The following is a 17,954-nucleotide window of genomic DNA, read 5'->3' as shown; positions in this document are numbered from 1 at the left end:
GTGATATGAGAAGCAAAAGTTGGACATGCTGTCTAAGAGTGACCCTGACCCTCAGCTTCCCATGGACAGTGAGAAGAAGACAGATTTTACTGGAATGCAAGGGTTAGTCAGCATTTGTTATGGCCTAAGTCCCTGCTTTGCTCTTTCTTTGCCAAGAACTCAGGCACAGAGTCCAACAGCCAGGACTGAATTCCTACATCAGAATGAAGAAGCAATACATCCTTGTGACGCTTCTACTTAGCCAGTGAGAGCAGGAGCTCTAGCTTATTCGATTCTGCACACGGACTCTTAGCATAATGCCCCAACACATAGTAGAGACTCAAAAAATGTTGCTGAGCAAATAAATAAATCTATAAACCTACGATAATTATCCCTGCTTTAGAGGGCTATAATTGGAATCCAGTCTGATAATGTAGAAAAAAACATTTCGCCTGAAAGTGCAAGAGGGTGTTAATATCTTCATTATTCGTCTCTTTTCTCTCTCCTCTTTGTATGACTCCATACAAAGAAGTCCACACTGGACTCACCCAGCCTGGCTCAGAAGAGAACATTAGAAACCAAAGCTTAGATCAAGGTCTAAGAAGGGTTTTGGAATTGTCATCCCTGCTCTCTGGAAACATGATCCACATCACAGCACAATGGCAGTGACAGTGGCATCTGCCCCAGATACATTCCCAGATCTCGTCAATTGCTCCTGCTACTCCTAAGGTCACTTCTTGGTGCATGCATCCCCAGAGCTACACACAAGCATTTATTGGCTTTTTGTCCACCCAGGCACAATACACAAGGGTCAAATGACCCACTCAGATTCCAATTTGTGGTCTGCTAACCTCGGCACCCTGATAAATCTAAAGGATTTACATGTCCCTTTGATTTTTACATCATTCATCAGGATAGTCAAGTTATGCTGCAGTTATGAGCAATTCCAAATCTCAGTGACTTAACACAATAAACATTTAAGCTACATCTCCAGTGCAGTTGGGCATGGGGGCTCCACTCCAAACAGTCATTCAGGGACCCAGGCTGATGTCAGCTTCACCAGATGGTGACATCATCTCAAAATGAGGCTTCAAGATTCTCTGCAGAAAAGAACAAAAACAAAGCATGGAGGGATGCACATGAACTCTTAGATACTCAGACATTCCTGGTTATACTCCGCTGGCCAGAACTAACCACATAATCCTGATTAACACTTTCATGTGAATAGAGTTGGAAATTCTGGTGAGCTCCCAATATCAGATTCACATCTTCAGGTAAGAGACCCTCCCTCTAATAACTGTGAGCCCTCCCCAGCCAGGAGAGTACCTGGGCTCTTTTCCTATTTCCACCACCAGGAAACAATATATGTACTTAATATCCTCAGTAAATTCACCCAATAATAGACGAAGAGCCACCCATTATTTCTGAAACACTGCTTTCACCACTTTTCTAATAAGCATCCCAACAATAAAAAAGAGTGAGTTTGGCATTTCCTCTGATTCTCATCTGCCCAGACACCCAGAGTTTCTCCATCTGTCTAGAAGATCAGAGCTCCCCTGCCTTCTCCTGTAGCAAAGGGTTTCGTGGTGGAAAAGATCAGCAGGGGAAAATCATCTGCCCCTCCACTGACCCCACCCCCATAGTGGTTCAGGTGAGGGAAAACATCTTCAGTTTCCCCTCCTCCAGCCCCAGTCTCACCTTGGCCAAGAAATCCAAAGATAAATAATTCAAGCCAAGCCATGCTTCTGTGCTGCTGCCATGGCCGGGGATTTAGTGCACACATCCCTCATGCTCCTCTTGCTGCCACAAGAAAAATTACAAATTGATCCATAGAACCCGACTCCAGGCTTATACTTCTCTTGGGCAGCCCTCACTTCTCTCCATGTAATGGCTAAGCCGCTGACAGCAGGATTTAGGTCACCAAAGAGTGGAGTATTGGGGGTGGTAAGATAGAGTATGAGAAGAGTGGACTGGAGGAAGAGGAGGAAATGGAGGAGGAGGAGGAGGTGGCAGAGAGACTGAAGGGCTGGCCTTGGCCACATAGTAAAACGCCAAGCTATTGAGCTAGAAATTTCCATGAAGAAATAAGGCGCACACACACACACACACACAGACACACACACACACACACAAGGAAAGAAAGAAGGCACACATCTTGCTCAGCGGGCAGGGTCCTTGTCTGCTGTTTCCTTTACAGCAAGGACTAAAAATACAATTACTAGCCACGTTTCTTGAGCCTTTATTATATACTACAAATTTATATGCAAAAACTGATTTGAATTAATTAGAATTAGGCTCAGTTTGGAGTGCCAGAAAATTTTTAAAAAGCAGTGTTTTTAAGTGAGATAGATGCCTATTTTTGTTCCAGAGATGGGCAGTACCAGGCTGGTACGCACATCACATTGTTCAGAACCCAGGTTCCTTCTGTCTTGTTGCTCTCTCTGCATGACCTCCACTTCCAAAAGTCACTTTATGCTCCAAGACGACTGTTCCCATTCTGGCCACTATGTCTGAGTTCCTTCCAGCAGGATGGAAAGGAGGAGAAGAGCTTGCTTCCTCTCTTTAAGGGCTGCACAGACTGCTTCTACTTACATTCCATTGCCAGAATGTAGTCACATGGCCACACTAGCAAGGAAGCCTGGGAAATGTAGTCTTTATTCTAGGCAGTCTTAAGTAAGGTGTGTTGTTGTAGAAGAAAGAACAAAAAGTGACTGAGAGACAATTGGAAATAAAAGCTGCTTCATTCATCTCACAACAGCTCAATGAGGTAGTACTGTTATGAAATACCTTTTATAGATGAGGCAACTGGCTTACAAAATTTCTGCATTGAACTACCAGGTCAAAATCATTCTTCTCCTTAAAGTTACTTAATACACGTTGATGATATTCTGCCTTGTATTAATATTAAGTATATACCTCTCAGCCTACCTCAAGAGACTATGCGCTCCTTAAGGGCAGGGCCATACTGTTTAATTCCTCTCTTCCAGGTCCCTAATATTATGCCTGGCATAGAGGGGATGTCATTAAATACATAGTTGAATATTAGATAAAATGTAATCCTTTCCTTTGCTCTGTCATCGTCCTTCTTATTATCAAAAGCCTATTATTAACTAGCTGTTACATGTGCTTGACACTCATAATTCAAAATAATACATATGATACCTACTCTCCAGGAGATTATAGTCTAACTTTTGGGGAGAATTTGAAATGGAAAATGTAACCCTCACCCCTTTCCCCAGCATCTAATCTGGAGAAGAAACCCTGCTTTCCTGACAGCGGAGACTTCTGCCAGCTTTCTAGCCCAGAGAGGATGAATTCGTGCCTCCCCAGGAAAGAAAAGCAGGCTCCACCCAAGAATCTGAAACTGTAGCTCAGCATACATGGTGCACCCACCTCCCCTGGGGAGCTGGCGAGGTTGAGCTGTTCAAGCAGAGTTCACCTCAAGTGACTCCCTCATCACCCCACTCTCAGCCCATTCTTTGCTGCATTTGCAATTTCTCTGTTCTGGGGTCAAGTCTCCAGTGTGCCCTCCCTGAGTAATTGTGAAATTATTATGGTTGGTGATTTTAATTTAAATTGGATGGAGAAATGTCATACTGCGGTCGACTCATTTGCTATGGATTTTCACTTAACCAAATTGATTAGTCAACCAACTGGACTTAACTTGAGAGTTGTAATCATTCATTATTAGATCTCATTTTTCCCAACGCACCCAGATGATGTCAAGAAATGAAAACTGCAGCAAAAACTTCAGCAGCATCTTCTCATCAAGGCAGTCAGACTGCCCAAAAGGCTCTGGAGATGGAACAGGCAATGGAAATCTGTGGGGAAAGGCAAGAGCCAAGATCCTTGGGGCAGCCCCAGAAAATAGCTAAAATGAAAGAGCTGGGAATTCATCAGGAAGGAATCAGACTACCAGAAATTGGGCTACTGCTTCTTCTTTCCTCAGCATCAAACTACTATTCTTCCTTCTAGATCCACCTCTAACGCTACTTTTGTTTGAGGCCTTCCATGACTTCTCCGGAAGAGCAGTTTTTTTGTCTTTCCCACATGTGTGTTATAAGAATCAGTATGTTTTCATGTAATTATGTTTTATTTTTTAGCTTAAACAGTGGGAATTTATTGGCTTTGTTTTTTAAAATTATTTTTAAAATATTTTTTCTTTACTAAACTAGGAGCTTTTTTAAGGCCAGGAGTCAGATTTTATCCAATTTCGTATCCTGACTCTTATCACTGCATGATAAGACACTCAGTAAATGGTAGTCAATGAGTTGAATGAATGGATGAATGAATTTCCTAAAGGACAATGCAGGTGCTTAGGCACTGGGATGTATTCTGTTGGCAAAGCAAAGTTCTTCACTATGGATTCTTGCTACTGCTCAAGAATGGGAAAGAAATAGCGAAGCTGTTACAGGGACAAATCAGCCTTGAGGTCTGAGTGGACATTAAACTGAGTGTGACTCATCTCTGTGCTCTGCCTTCCAGCAAAGCTCACCTGATTGTCAATTGCCTCAATTACACTAAAGGATAGAGCCAGAAAGAAAACAGTGACAGCCATCCTGCTCTGCCCCGGAGAAGCAAACCCTGGAGCATCAGTTTGGAAGGACCCTGTTGACTCAAGCCAGGAAGAGGCGCTCCCATATAGTGGGACTGGCTTGGTGGGCATGTGACCGTGCTTGGTTTAATGTTTGCTCTTGCCCTCTTGAAATGCTTAATGATCTTTGAACAATGGACCCTACATTTTCATTTTGCACTGGAGGGCCCACAAATTATGTAACTGGTCCTGCATGTGGTGGAGGGACCTGCAACCATGTCCTATGGGAAACTGCCGAAGATCCTCGGTTGTTTTCCTTGGAGAAGCGAAGACAGTGGAGAAATTCTATCTTCAGGTGTTTACAGACAGCCATGTGAGACTGCTTCTGTGCTGTCCCAGAGGAAAGTACCAGAACCCTCGGATTGAGGCTCACTTAGATTTGATGATAGTGTTGAGGTTGGGGACAGGATACTTTGTGTTGACTGTAACTATTTGGAAAGGACACCTGGGAGATGGTGCAGAGGCCATCACCAGAGGTATTCAAGCAGAAACTGTATTTGTCATAGGATATTGTAGAAGTTGAAGCATTAGATGTGAAGAATTCATAATATCCCTTCTAGTGCTTTGATTCCATGCTCCTAAGGCAGTGCAAAGCTGAGTAGAAGTGAGTGGAAGGGAGAAGAGGCAAGTGGAGGGGAGTGAACAGGGAGGAAATCAATGTCTGGGGTAAATCTATGTGGACCTGTTACCCTTGATTTAGCTGCAGCCAAAAGTGAAAAGAAGGGGCTTCAGAATTGACCCTCCCTCTAAGATCTATTTCAGCAACTTTCTCCCCATGGCGGGGTTTAGCCTCCAAGGGCAGCGTTACCTTGACAACTGGTCAGCACATTTCTGCTCCACCCCCAGCCAACAAATACAGCCTAAAAGGATATGATCACCCACTCAGGGTATATTTGGGGGTGGAGGAGGAGCCAGGAGTGGCTAAAGAGGAATTAACTCCACGATCAATGCTCGAAGTTGTCCTAACTCCAGAAAGAACCAGGGACCCTCAACACATGAAAAATAAGTTCCTTCCTGGCTCCTGGAATCATTTTTCCAGCCCTGCTGTCTGCATACCCCATGGGAGCTATTCATTAACGAGGGTGAGAAATGCCTAAATTACGCTTCTGGTTCATGTCCAACTCATTCAGATGGTAAGAAAGTGAGATAACTCACTCCTGCATCATTCTGATGATTATCGAGTCATTTCCTCTTGAGCACACAGAAGCCACTGACCAAAGGACCAAAACTGCACTCACTTCCTACCCCCCCATTTCTGAATCCCACACCTGACCATCGCTGCCTCTGTTTCATTCTCATTTTCTTTATCAGCGAAACCTTTGTTTCCCCTTCTTTCAAGTCCTACCTGGATGCCTGATTCTATCTGTCTCTGCCTTGTTACGAGATCAACAAATTGAACCCTTTTGATGGACTTCTCCCTAGAGAATAGCAGTTTCACGCTCACAATCACTGCAGGGAATTGGCAAAGCAACTGGCTCCCTCCTTCTCCCCGACCCCACCCACACACCACTTCAGAGTGGCTTAAATTGCCACCCTTTGGGGGAGAGCCCAAGGCAGCAAGGAAGGGCCGCAGAACAAAGGATTTATTCAAACTTTTACGTGCCAACATCTCCAAAAAGCTTTTAACAGAGACCATCATTTTCCTCCAAGAATCAATGCATTTTAATTCATATGAAGATATTTGTCTGCTGCTCCGTTCCTCCGAGGCGCAGAGACACGTTTAACAAAACAAGCCAGCCTCGCATGGAGACAAACGCACCCGCTACTCCCTGAAATTACTGGAAGTTCATTTTCAAAAGCCGTCCTGTTTTCTGGGAATCAATGCATATCAACTAAAATCAATAGCTTCTTCGTGCGGATGGGCTGAGACACCAAACCGATCTAGCGTTCCAGTGCATTTGTATCCAAATCTAGACGTTTTCAACAAGTCAATGAATTTAAGCGTCTGCCAGTGTCTTTTCACTTAAAACTAATCTGTTTGCTGATCGGACTGCACATTTCCAGAGTGCGTAATAATATACTCTGTGTGTTTACCAGAGCCAATGTACATGAACTCAAATTAAAATATTTCCACTTAACTTAAAATTGAGTTTGTCCCAACTTCAGTGATGCTCACGGGAATCAACTCTAGCCAACAGTGTCCTAGTCCAGGTCCAAGTTTACTCTCTCTCCTGGGAGACCAGATCCCCTCCATGTGGCCCAAGGGTTTGATCCTGCTAGGACTGACCAATCCATTCTAGAACAAAGTGCTTCTGCTTCTGTGGTTCAAAAACCCCAGTCTCAGAAGGGACACTGACAGATTTATTCCATACATCTCTCTGGATGCCCCCTAAGCCATTCAGCAGGAGGGCCCCATTCTGTTGTTCCCAAGAGCACACTGGGGAGACCTGCAGCCCCTCGTTCCTGCATGGCATGATGTTCAGCCAAGCACTGCTCTCTAACAAGCCCTCTGCAGAGCCCCTACTGTATGGAAGGCTCCAGAGTTTCAAAGAAGTAAAACAAAGTCCTGCATTCTAGGAGCGTGTCATTAGGTGGTGGAGGGGCCTCAGTCTATATTCAGATAGTCGGCCAACAAATATTTCTTTCTCTTTTTTTTAAAAAAAGCAAATATTTCTTGAGCACCTACTTGTCCAAATTCTGCAGCAGGTATTGTGAGACCATGATGAACATACAAGAGAAAGTTGATTCCCTGGCAGCCCCCAGCCCTGACTCCCAAAAGAAATATTAAATAAATCAGTACAATCAATGGACTATCAATGTGTGAGTGTGCAAAGGGCTGCAAGGGGGAAGGCAGGGTGCTGGGGGAGCAGGTGGTGGTGGGGAAGGAGACACAGGCTGTTTCTGCTGCATGCCAGACCTTACCAGGCGCCTTCACCCACACTTACAATCATTTATTTAATCCTTACAAATTGTTAAGAGGTTATTAGTATCCCCATCTTATAGGACAAAGAAGCTGAGACTCACAGGTTGCTTAACACCTCCGTGAGACAGCTAGTAAGTGGCACTCACCCTATGTGAGCCTCTGAGCAGGGGGCAGCACCATGATTTAATCCCAGGACTCCCTGACCCTGGGCCAGTGCCTGTCCCATCATGTCCCCTGCATCCCATGTGCAAAGTGAATTAGCCACACGAGCCATTGTGTGTTCCCAGGAGAACCCCGGGAGACAGTGGGTGCTGCATGCACTTAGAAGAGGGCAGCACCAGGGGTGGGGGTGGGGGTTAGGTCTGTATCAGGGGAGGCTTCCCAGAGAAGGCAGCTCCAGAGCTGAGTCAGAGTAAAACTAAGGGAGGGAAAAGAGGCGGAGCACATACACAGAGGAGGATAAAAGCTGTTTCAGGGGAAGAGTGAGGAGGCCAGACTCAAATCGTGGCTATGTGTAGGGAAGTCAGAGGAGAGGAGCCTGGGCAGGGAACATGAACCCAGGTTCTGGAAGGCCTTGAATGTCATACTGTGGGTGTGTGGTTGGATTAGATACCGGGCTCCAAAGCCCTTGCTGGTCTTCCAGGACCAAGGGTAAGAAACGTGGCCATGCCCAGGCCCACCCACTCCAGACCCAGCAGGGTCTGCCTTCTCTACCTCCCCCTGACGTTACAGCTCTGGGACTGCTTCGGAGGGAGGCCATCCCGGCTCTGAGAAGCCTTGAGCATCACCATGGAGACGGTACACAGGCCGCCAGCCACACAAAAGGAGCCGTGAGCTCTCCAGCCCACCTGGGACTTGGAGCTAACGGGGAGGTGACCAAAATGTTTCATTTTCTCTCATCTCCTTGTTCTCACTCAAAAAGAAGAGGCAATTTACACAGGCACACAAACCTCACCTTGCTCCTGGAAAGAAATTGATAAGCCTGCCCTTCCATGGTGGCTGGCATCCTTCCCTGTGCCTGGGCATCTGCAGCAGAAAGTTCATGCAAGAGAAAAGAGGGATGGAGGGGCCAATGCAAAAACCGGGGTTATTTGCTTTTGCTCCCACCTCTACTAAAGGACAAATGCAGAGCTGTGTGTATTTAATGTGAAGTCAGGATCATCGGTACTACTTATTTTGGAGTTCTGAAAAGTATACCACCACTATCATTGACCACGCAGCCTGAATTCTTTATATTGGGATGAATAACATAAATTGGGTACACCAGATGCCTGCACCCCATCCTCACTGGAGAGTTCTAACGTGCATTAAGCATCCCAAGGCCATTAGTTCCAATTTAGCAGCCCAGGGATCCTAACTGTGAAAAGGACAATGAAGGCTCCCTGGGAGCCCACCTCTGAATGGCAGAGGGGAAAGAAGGAGAGAAGGGATGGAGGGACCAGGATACCAGAGACAGGTAGGGCTGGAAACAGGATGCGGAAAAAAAAGATGGTTGCTTCTGAGTTTGGAAGGGAGGAGATTGGGAGCGTCTCCAACCAGCAAGCAATCTTCACACATGTATTGTCGTTCTCTTCTGCAAAGGGGTGAGAAGAGGGGAGGGGGGAGGTGCCGCCAAGAGAGGGAGCAAGCAGGAGAGGTGAGAAATCCAGCATCTTCAGACCTGCCCAACACTGCTGGCTTCTCTGCTATGTGCAATACCTCATCTGACAGTCATTAGAGAGAACCCACAGGAAGGATGAAAGCTGGACGCCCCGAAGAATTGGAAAATGAAGAGAAGGGATGGGTACGGATATGAACAGACATGCATGTGCCTACACATCTCGGGTGGGGCGGCCCCCAGCCTGGTGTTGTCCCAGTCCCAAATTCCAGAATCCATGGAGTAGCAAACAGAATTGCACAACTATCACTCCAAAAGCCCCAAGAGTACACAACTGGTCTGTCTGAACCTTGTTTCTCTTTATCTTCTCCTGGAATGAGGTGGCAAAAGGGGCCCAGCTTCCTCTCCACAGACTTGGTACTCCAGGCTGGCCCAGCCCCATCTAGCTCATGAACAAAAAGCAGTAAGCTGGGAAGCTGGGGGAAGGGGACATATCCAGGAATAGTCACAGTAGGAGGAATTCTTGCTACTAAACGTGTGAATTGGATTCTTACTGTCCTCTACGCAGAACCTTGCAATGGCTCCCATCTCATTCATAGTAAAAGTGAAAGTCCTTACATCAAGGCCCTATAAAATCTGCACCACATCTAACCCCTTCAACTCATTACCTTTCAGATCCTCTTGGCACACACTATGTCTCATCTTTTCTATTCCAGTCTCAGTGCTCCCTTCGCCCTACCCAAACACATCAGATTTACTTAGGCCTCAGGACCTTTGCACATGCTGCTTCGTCTCCCTGGAACAAATGCCCCAAATGTCTCCCTACATTCTACCCTCAAGCCTGTATTTCAACATTACCTTCTCAATCAGCCTTTCTGGTCACCCTATCTAAAATTGCAATCACTCTCCAATGCTCCCTACCTCTCTTCTTTGTTTTATTTTTTCTTAGCTTTTATCACCTATCTACATTTACTGATTTGTCTATATTAATGCTGTTTCCCTCACTGGAGGATGAAATCCGTGAAGGAATGGTTTTTGACTGGTCTTGTCCTCAGCACCTGAAGCACCTTAGCAGATGGCAGGAGCTCATAACTATTCATTGAGTGAAGGACACGTCCCCAGGCCTGCTCCCCTCACCAACCCTGAAGTGCCTGAAGCAATGCCCCTTTCAGAGGCCTCTCGATACACCATCCTTTCAGGGAGGTCCCTCGGCCTTTGGACTCAAGGTGAGACTAGCAGGTAAAAGACCACTGGGCATAAGAGAACAGGAGTTTTCGCCTGCCACATTCAAAGTCCTGGATGGCACCATCGCCATACACCAAGAGCACCTGCATCTAGATTACTTGTTCCTCCCTTGTGAGACCACACACACACACACACACACACACACAAACACAGGCACAGAGCCATCGGTTTTCTCCCCTAGTCACCAAGGTTTCAGAAGAAGTCCTGGAGTCAGCAGGCCTGGGTTCCAATCCCTGAGCCACCGCCCTGCAGTCCCCAGTGCCAGCAGTTATCACCTCAGCTCACTAGGGCTGGTGTCCTCATCTGTAAAATGGGAACAGAAGTCCCTTCTTATGCTAGCTCTCAGAATTGGACTGAACCTCACTGGGAATCGGATGTGAACACTTCACCTTTGTGAATCTCATCTAACTGAAAAGCATCCTTCAAGCCTTTACACACATCTTGCTGATTTCTGCTTACATTAGTGAGGGTGGGACTGGGGTCAGGAGATAGAGAAGCAAGAGCAAAAGGAAGAGAAATAGTACCCAAGATAACAGGCCATTAGGCACCAAACAGTTCCAGCTGGGTTGATTTCCCTTTGGAGCAATTGCCTTTTGCAAGTTTGAATTAATAATGAACACCACAAACCCAGGCCAATGCCTGCAAGCATGGGTGCATTCCAGTCCACCCGTCTTTCAGCTGGGCTGGTAGGACCAAGGCCAAGGACATTTTTGGAGCAGGTGCCCAAGGGGCTATAAGGGTGGCTTGGGCTGGGAAGGGTTAGGTGTAGGTAGCCTTCACCCAGCTGGGCTGGCCGGGCATCATTTGCAATTGAGCTTATCGTGTGCAGCTCTCCTTTCGCTGTCGGTTACAGCCATTTGATGTCGTTGAGCCTTTGGAAAAAGGGGAAGGGCGGGAGGGAAGAGGCAAAGGCAGGAGAAACAAAAGGAGTTTCGTAGCAGGACTTCAAAAAAGCCAAGTGTTTGAAAAGATCTTTGCTAAGGTTCTGACCTACTTTGCATGCGGATAAGCCATCTCCTTTGCTTTAAAAAAAAAATCCTGCACAAAGTAGCCATAGCTCTATTCAGGAGAGCCGGGGCTACACTGCAGAAATGGGTTTTAGTGCTGTAATCAGAGGCCATTTAGGAGCCATGATTTGGGTAATTATATAAGATTCCAGCCTCTGTTCTTCCTGGGCCATGCAGAGCCTGGAAGATGAGGCTGCCAGAGAGAGACACTGCCAGGGCTGAAAGAGGAGGTGTGTGGTTAAAAGAGGAGGTACCTTGCCCAGGGAGCAAAACTCTGCTTTTCTAAATAAGTCACTCCCTGAACCCCAGTTCAAGCCCCACCCAGACACCTCCTGACTGTAACCTTGGGCTAGCGCCCTAGATTCTCAGAGATTCCCACTTCTCATCATCTTGACACCTGGGATGATGAGTCAGGAAACAGTCACAAGGAAACGGCCTAGTTCAGTGCCTGCACATAGTAGGCGCTCAGCAATGGGCACTCTTTCCTCCCTTTTCCCTAGCTAAGTTGGGAGGGGTCATCCTGTCCTGCTCACAGGAGCCCCATCAGCGCCACCTGGGGTCTCCAATGCGCGAATACTAGAACATTCTAGGTCCCAGGGCCTAGCCAAGTGAGGAGTCAACTAAAGAGGGCACGTGAGCCAAGGCAGTCGCAGTTAGAGCCGCAGGGCAGGGGGCAGCAGGAAGCAAGGGCGGCAGCTCAAGGGACCCTCTGCAGAGGGCAGACCGTGGCTTGGCCACCCCGTCCCTCCACCCCTGCCCCTGTCTCTGGACTCCACTGTCTAAAGGGCACAATGCTGTGAACTTTCTAACAGATAGAAAAAAAGAATAGCTTGTAGAACCTCCTAGGATCACTACAGTGTACAAGGGAAATGAGATGGGTCAGGACACAAATTAGAAAGAACTTGAGGAGAAAATTCTGAGACTTTGGGCTACTTTCTGTCTTGAAAATAATTAACGGTATTAATGGTTTTTATTATGTAGACCTCACAACAATCATACGAGGGTGGTATTGTTGAGTGGTAGTTTTTGGCGATACTGTTACTATTTCCATTTTAGAGAGGAGGAAACTGAGGCTTGAAGAGGGTAAATAGCTCAGAATCACCAGCCCATCCATGGAGTCTGTGTCTGAATGAAGAGCTCAGGCTCTCAGTGGCTTTATTTCGCCTCCAAAGCCTTTGTATTCATTCAACAAGTATGTGCTGCGCACCCACTGTAGGTGCCAGACTCTGTTCCAGGCCGTGGAGATGCAGAATAAACTCAAACTCCAACAAGTAAATGCAACTCTGCCTTGGCGGAACCTACAGGGCTCAGTGATATGGGGTCCTTCCACACCTCACTCCTGTTTTACGGAGTGCAGCTACTTCAGGAATGTATGCAGGGGATGCAAATAAACCCTTTGTAATCTCAGTCAAATTCCAGCATCTAAGGATAGGTCAATCTCTTTTGAGAATCTAATCGTTTCATGAATTCCAAACAAAGAAAAAATTAAGTATGCATTATCCTTTGGCCTGAGGTCCCCCTGCCCTCCAAATGCGTTTGTCAACAGCTCTTCCATGAAAGGAGCTTCCATGGCTCCCTGTCCCTGGTCCCTGGAGCTCATCAGGGTGAGAGGACCCAGTGCCTTCTCCAGCCCTGTGACAGGCACCCTTGACTTGCGTGACTGCTTCACCCCTTTGCTTTGTATCCATGGGTCATCCAGTGCAAGGGCAGAATGGAAGGTCAGAGCTTGGCTAAACTCTCCCTCTCCCATTTCAGGCAGAAGGAAACCCCCAAACAAAGAATGTTCCAACTTCCAAGCTTAGGGCAAACACCCAATGATCTCACTAACTAAAACAGTGCATGCTTTTTGATCCAGAGATTTCATTTAAGGAATTAATATATGAAAGCCTTGCCCATCTGCCCAGACACATACGCACAAGGATGTTCAACTCAGCATTGTTTAAAAAAGCAAAAAATGAAATCTCACGAATACCTATGAGTGAGGGAGCCTGTAATTGCACTACGGTGCTTCTACACCATGGAATATCGTGTGGCTGTTCAAAAGAGAGAAGTAGACCAATAGCTACTGACAAAAGACCTCCGGGACACGTTCAGTAAAGAAGCCAGTCACAAAACAAGAGGCTTGGTATAGTCTTATATAAAAAACAATTGAAAACCTGTATGCGGGTGTAGGAACAGTAGACAATTCCAAGTCGGATGATTTATGTAAAGATTCAGCACAGTGTCTGGTATATGGTAAATTCTATGTAAGTGTTGCTATTATTTTTAAACCTATTTTCTAAAGGTGAGGGTAGAGACACACTAAGTGTCAACAGTGGTGACCTCTGGAGGTGGGAGGATGGGGTCGGTTCCAATGGTAGAGGCCCACAAGTCATGATATTGTCTTTATTGTTTGAATTGTTTGCATCAGACATGCATCCTGTCTGCAGATTTTGAAATATAAGAGGGGGGAGGAGGACATTTAACTTTATTTTCTCAAAAACTGTAAGAGGAGGGGCTTTCCTTGGGTCCATGTCCGTTTGTCATAGAAAGTTCCTTCTGGTGTTGTCTCTGAGTCTCTCCTGTACCCATGCCTTGGCTTCTGTCCTCCACAAAGGAGACGAGATTCCCTCGCCATGCTGCAGAGCTTCAGTGACCCGAGGCCCTGTCCTTGCTGGGACACTGCACCATCCCGAAGCTGGGCCCTAAGGGAAGGCAGGGCGGCTCTGTCCATCCCACCTCAGGCCGTATCACTGTGCACTCCATTTGGTTAAAGGGGACTCACTTGGACGCCTGTTTTCCTGACTTTTCTTTCCTCTCTTCCTTTAGATTCTGGCTCTCAGTTTCTTCCTGACACTTACAGCCTCATTCTAAACCAAGCACTCTGCAGGGGAATGAAAGCAGAGCTTTGGTATCGGTATGCCCCAGGGTGATGGAGAAGATTGCATGGTTCTGAGGGAAAGAGACCCTCTGAGCAGCTGCCCTGCCCATGAATGACCACGGCCACAGTCATCCCAGCCCCTGTCCTCTCCCATCCGCACCTGGAGAGGGGCTGATAGTGGTAGAGAAGGGGAAGGGGATGGAAGGTGGAGCGGTTGTAAGAATCCAGTCCCACTCCAGCCTCCTTCCCCTTTGAAATGGGTGGGCTGGGGGAGGCTGCTACTAGGAAAGGATCTCCTGATTTGCCAGGCCCTCACCCCGCCCAACTCCAATCCCTGGTGAGAGAACGAGGAGGTGGAGACCATGATGTCCGAGCATTGAGCCGCTTGAGCCCTAGGTCAGCCAAGGGATGGATAAATGAGAGCTCCCGGCTGCCCATTGAAATGTGCCCGGAGGGTGGGAAGGTGGCAGTGCCCAGGACGCATCATGTTGGACAGATCCCAACTACTCTCTGGCCGCAGGGCCTTGCTTGGGTGAGAAGTGGCAGATGCTGGCTTAGGTACAGGGCAAGATCCCCTGGAGGGCCTCCTCAAGCAGGGAAAATCCAGGACCCTGGGCCACCCCACTTTTTTGCTTGTGCTCCCCCTTTCCACCTATAATCAAAGGAACAGTGTCTTCCACTCATTATGAATAAAATCACTTAAATGATTTCCAGCTTTTCACAAACACTGTTTTCATTGGCTCTCATGGTGGGTTAGGGCAGATAGATACAAAGTTCCCACTTTATAGACAGGAACAAGAGGTCAAAGGTATGAAGGGCCACAGTCACACAAGGCTCAGGGCAGACCTAAAGCCAGAACTCCAACTCTCTTGACCCCCAGCTTCTTTCCACCAGTCGTGACCTGGCCTCACATGATACCAGCAGCCAGACCACAGGACCCTGCCAGACTTATCTATACCATCAACTGAAAGCACTGAATAGCTACCGAAAGGCTAACATTGCAAAACACCCTTTAGAAAAGGAAGTTCGATTTCCCAAAGGTTCAGAATTGTAGAAGGTGAAAAGTTTTTCTGTATTATCTTCTTATGTTACACATAAAGGATGTGGGATCAGAGGGGTGAAGTAACTTGTCCAAGGTCACACAGTAAGAATGGGCTAGAACCCGCCCTCTAGCTGGATTCAGGTCCTAGATCGTGAGCTCATGCCTGGCAGGGCAAGGCCCATTCCTGCCCCTTTTTCCTAGCAGGGCCCAGGGCAGGGGAGGATGGATGGCATTTTCTTGCCAGTCAGATTGGAGCATATGGTAGGATTTCTGAGGGAGAGGCAACTTTGCACTCTCCTCTCTCTCTTTCTCACAGGCATCAGTAGAGATGTGTGAAGGATTTTCAGCAAGAAGAAGATTGTGCGAGTGCCTGAAAATGCTCCGTGGTGGTGAACCTCGCCCCCTCTCCGGGCAGAGCCTACCCTAAACGCAGGGTGTGAGGGGCTAGGTGGAGGAAGAGATGCCACGGCTTCTGCCCTACAAGCTAGGCTGGAGTTTGAGGTCCCCATTGCAGCCTCTATTTCTTGGGTTCCTACCGTATGATTCACTTAAACTCAACACTCTGAGACATCCATTCAGAGAGCACTGGATTGGGAGTCCAGAGGTCTGGGTTGCACCCTCAGCTCCGAACCAACCCCCAGGCACCTCTGGGCATCTGTGAGCCTGCCCATGAGGGGGTCAGGCTAGATAACCTCAGAGGTCCCATCCAGTTCTGCCCTGATAGGCTTTGTAGTTTTAGGAAGAAGTGAATGACAGGAATAAAAACTTTAGAGCCAGGAAGAGGTGGGCTTGAGTAGCAGTCCTAATACGTAACATTCCTTAAATACTTACTGCACTCTAGGAACCCAGCTAGCGACTTCACACATATTCTTTCTTCTGATCCTCACAACAATCTTTGAGATACTATAATTACCTTCATTTTATAAATGTTGCAACTGGGGCTCAGAGAATTAAACAATTGTCTGAGGTCAAAGAGTTTGTATTAGGAATGTTAGAACTGCCTGGCTTCTCTCCCTCACCTCCCCCCACCCCACCCCACTCACTATGTACACACACGCATGCACACAAACACACACATGGTATGCTGCCCCGAAGTCCAGCCACTCCAGGTGGCGGATGCTTGCAGGGAGCACTAAGTCCTCCCCAACCTCTTTAGTCTCTAGGCTCAGCCTGGCCCCCTCCTCCCTCTGCTGAGGTTAGTGCAGCCCTGATTTTCTAGCACCTTCCCAGGCTCAAAGCTTCAGATCGCAAGTCCCAGTTGCTGGCCCAGAAAAAATGTTTCCAATTCCGAATTTTCTCATTCATTCCCTTCTTGCCTTTTACCTCTAGTCTACCCTCAGCTTCTCCCAGATTTCTGCTCATTCACTCCTCTCCAGCAGAATCCCCCTTTCCTGGGGACTCCACTCTTTCCTGCACACTCGGTGGTCTCCTTCAGCTCACCCCCTACCCGGGATTTCAATTCCTTCCCAATTGCTTTTCCTCGGCTCCCCAGGCTCATAGCCCTCCCTTCTTGCCGGGAGGTGCCGCCCTCCTTCCCTGCATCTTCTCAACTACAGGGACCAGTAGCAGGCTCAGCGCAGGGTCCTGAGTGAGGGGCCGGTCCACGGACTGCCGAGAAGCTCATACAACAAACAGCACGTGTAACAATCACAGAGAAACAGAGGAAGGTACCAGCTATGGGCTCAACAACAAGGGACTTAAAATGTTGGCAGAGTTCAGGAAAGAACAGGACCCGGATAGCTGGGGGTGAGGAAGGCAGGCAGGGCAGGTCTGCCCCAGGGAAGAGCGGAGAGAGACGCAAGGGAAAGGAGAGGAGACGGAGGTTTAAAAGAAAAAGCTGTAGGACTTTCCGATGGATCATAACCTGGAAGACCAGAAGAGGGAGCAGTAGGAGATGACACCAAGGACTGGGGAACACTTGGCAAATGGACAAGGTGGCAGTGACGCTCATAAAAATGAAGTTGTTGAGAGAAAAGGCTGTGTGTGTGCTCGTGTGATGGGGGCAGGAGAGGGTGAAAACTCGTTTCAAACACGGATTAGGAAATAAGAGAGATTTTCAAGTGGAACTGTCCGTGGTAGGGTGAGAGGAAGCATTGCAGGGCAGGGGATATAAAAGGTTGACCTCCAAGCTGCAGGGGGGCAGGGCCACATCTGCTCTCTCCCCAGCTGCAGCTCCCTGCCCAGCCCTCCCTGAAAGCATGTTGGGTGAATGCACGTGATGTGATCCTCAGAGTTATCCGTGCAAAGATGCTGCTGCACCCCCCAGGGTGGTTGGATTCTCCAAGGATGTGGCAGGAGGGTTGGGCTGGGCCCCGCAGGCAGTTGCAGAGAACAAAGGGAATGAACATGGAAGAGGAGACCCCGGAGGGATGAGGAGACGGTGGGTGACCTTTGAGAGCAAGTTCTAAGGAGCCAAGAGGAGGAGCTCAGTGCGCAGGGGGTGGAAGGGAATGGATGGAAAGTGGCAATATTGGATTTAGGGAAGAGAGGGGGTTGGGGGACAGTGGTTAATCAAGTCTTAGCTAGAAGAGGTAGTAAGAAAGGTCAAGGATGGTGTTTTGTTTCGTTCAACAAACATTGACTGAATGCCTGCCATCCGCTGGATACTGTCCTGGGCAGTGGGTGGGGAAGGCTTTCCAAGCCTATGGGAGGGGCTGACAATAGGCATTTGAGATAAGGGGAGTGTGTGCTTCTGGGGAGACAAGACAGGGGACTATAGATGTTAGGACAGGCCCCAGGAGCTCAGGGTACATGGACTTTGGTACCA

At 47.8% G+C, this 17,954-nt stretch overlaps 1 long non-coding RNA gene across 1 annotated transcript; it reads right to left on the bottom strand.

The window, feature by feature from the left end:
- Positions 1-815: 815 nt before the first annotated feature.
- Positions 816-16,127, bottom strand: LOC143643296 (uncharacterized). The gene is made up of 3 exons (XR_013156195.1): positions 16,019-16,127; positions 1,678-1,779; positions 816-1,079 (listed from the first exon to the last, which is right to left on the bottom strand). It is a non-coding gene; the product is annotated as an uncharacterized LOC143643296 (long non-coding RNA).
- Positions 16,128-17,954: the final 1,827 nt, after the last annotated feature.

Source organism: Tamandua tetradactyla, chromosome 8 (genome assembly GCF_023851605.1).
Source record: "Tamandua tetradactyla isolate mTamTet1 chromosome 8, mTamTet1.pri, whole genome shotgun sequence".
In the NCBI taxonomy this organism is placed as follows: domain Eukaryota; kingdom Metazoa; phylum Chordata; class Mammalia; order Pilosa; family Myrmecophagidae; genus Tamandua; species Tamandua tetradactyla.
Note: the sequence above shows the minus strand (reverse complement) of the source record. Positions and strands in the feature narration are given on the sequence as shown.